Source organism: Condylura cristata, unplaced genomic scaffold (genome assembly GCF_000260355.1).
Source record: "Condylura cristata isolate star-nosed mole 26May11 unplaced genomic scaffold, ConCri1.0 scaffold00034, whole genome shotgun sequence".
Taxonomy (NCBI): Eukaryota; Metazoa; Chordata; class Mammalia; order Eulipotyphla; family Talpidae; genus Condylura; species Condylura cristata.
This window is the reverse complement of record NW_004567135.1, coordinates 3,954,578-3,957,226: the sequence shown is the minus strand read 5'-3', so window position 1 is coordinate 3,957,226 and position 2,649 is coordinate 3,954,578.

Genomic DNA, 2,649 nt, shown 5'->3' with positions numbered 1-2,649 from the left:
GCGCGGTGGCCAGGTCGGGGGCCCCGTCACCCCGGTGTCGGAAGACCCCTTGTTGCCAGCGCTGCTGGTTCCCAAAACCCCACACAGGTTTCATGGGAAGGGCACTCAGAGGATACTGGGGCCCGGGGAGCCGTGGAGGGCCCTGGGGGCCCCGGGGAGCGGCCTCCCTGGTCCTGGCCTTCCCCTTGCCCGCAGCTCACAGCTCACCAGGGAGCGAGTGTCACCTGTGTGGACTGTAAGACTGTGTCGGGGGCCATGTCCCTTCACACTCCCTTCGCCCCTGGCAGGAGCTTCTGGGAATGAGCGTGGAACAGGGAGTCAATGGGCGAAATCCAGAGACAGCTGCTCTGGCACCCGGCAGTAACTGGGGGCGGTTTGAGCCTAAACAGTGACAGCCTAGACGATCCTTTGAATGCTGGTTTATACTTCATGCTTTTATATATTTTAAAAATTTATTTCTTTATGCATACAAGAGTGGGGTACAGGCCACATGTGTGGGGTGTGAGAGATTCGCCAGCACAGAGTGGGGAGCAGAATGGGACTACAGACTGAAATCCACAGTACTTTGGACAACATCTCACGAGCTTTTTCCCTCTTGCAGTTTTAAAGAGCATCTTGGGTGGCAACATCCCAGCATAAAATGACGCAGCTGAGATGGAATCAGCCTGGACCTTCTGCATGTGATTGGCTGGCCTGGGCCGACCTCCCTTCCTTTGACCTGACTCAACTACACCTGTCTCCTATCCCCCTTGCTCCTCATCATTTTCTCTGATTAACTAAGCAATAAAAAAGAGCAGCATCAAAGTGGTACTTTTGTGTGTGGTTGGGTGGGGTGATCCCATGAGTAGTCAACCCGGTAACAGACACGGTGAACTGACCCCTGATTACTGTTATACACAACACCTGGGCCGATGACCCAGCACAAAGGCCCACTGAACACCCAACGGAGTTGCTGGTGTCTGCGCTCTCACGACTGGGACAAATTGTTTTGTTGAACACTCTTACAAAAACAGACATCATGGTCACTCATGACTATGTTGAAGTGAGGTTAAAAAAAGAAACAGATCAGTGTATGACTTGTTTCAGTACAACGGAAAACAAAATTGTGCAAAGGAAAAAAAAAAACATGTGGCCCTTTCTCTTCTCTAGTGAGCGATTGCTGCTTCATAGCCAGTAGGAGTCTACTCTCACTTCTAAACTACCCAACAGAAGTACAAGCTCTAGGACATGACTTGCTAATACCCCCATACTGAAACACCTCTCTGCAATTCGCTATGCTCTACCCCAATGCCACGAGCAATAAACCCCAGTTTGACATTATGACTCTGTGGTAATTTTTTGCTGGAGGACTTAGATAGCTGAGTTCACAGTGGGTGTGGCCCCTTCGTTCTTTGCACTCTGTTGTATTCAGGTTTAACCCAGTGTCCATAGACTTCCACAAGGACAATTTCTATAATTGCCTTCGCTCTCACCAGCAGAAAACCGAGCAACCCAAAATTCAAGAAGAGCAGGTTGTCATTCTGGGTCTGATTCCAACAATTAGGTTGACATTTGATATCTACTAAATTCTTTTCCTACTGTTTAAATAATCTGGTATGCTGGTACATCCCATCAAAGGGTTCTCAAAGGTTGAAGACAAAGTAAGGTGTATTCATCCACTGATGGCTTCAGCTGTAAATGGTGTAGTAAAAGGATTCAGGGAGTGAGTGGGTTGAGAGGACTTGGTGTACTTTGAAGATGAGATGAGAGTGTGTCAGACAGAACAGGGAGAGATCCATCCATCCTGGCAATTACAAAAAGGAGCAAATGCCCCACCCATCACCCCATGTTCAGATTCAGAATTATCACCCCCTACATCTGATATATGAGCCACTGGTGAATAGCAAGCGGGTCTGTGCTAGACACACCAGCACCATGTCTCTGCCTCATTCAGGAAAGGGGATCCCCTCTGTAGGGGTCCAAAGAGCTGTTGGCCTTCTAAGGTCTTTCACTGAAGTGATTTCAACCCTTGTTCTCTCTCATGGCCAAGCTGCCTTTAAGGTTCCCCTCAGAGTGGCAGGGATGTTTCTCCCGGACTCTAGACTGTGACTTCCCTTTTCATAGAGCTTTTCCTTTAAAACATTTGTTATTAGAAATATTTTCTCTGTCCCTTTGAGGTGTAGGTCTTCTCCTAGCTCCACTCTAGTTTTACGACCCAAGGAAGTCGCTGAGAAATGCCTTCCTGACACGTAAACCTCAAGGAAGCTCATGTCCGTCTGTCCCCCCTCCCATACCTGTGGAAACACTGGTGCCTACCGTCACTCATGGGGTCCCCTCGCTGCAAGATGAAAACCTACCTCCTGCCATGAAGATACTAGAAAGTTTACTTTTTCCTGTGAGTGAGGCAATTAGCAACAAAATCGGCCTAAGCGTCCCCCATCCCACTCATGAGGACTGTCCTGTGCCAGCCTCCCACTCAGCTGGACGTGAGCCCTCGGCGGATACTCTTGCTGCCTCCGTATTGATGGCAACTGTATGGAAATAGAGCCAACTGCTGTCTGCTTGGTGGGTCTGGTAGTTTTTTTCTTTAAATCGCTCGTTTGGTCTTTGTAATCTGGCCATTTATCAGGCAAGCAGGTAATACATTATAGGAAGTGTGTGAGTGAGTGA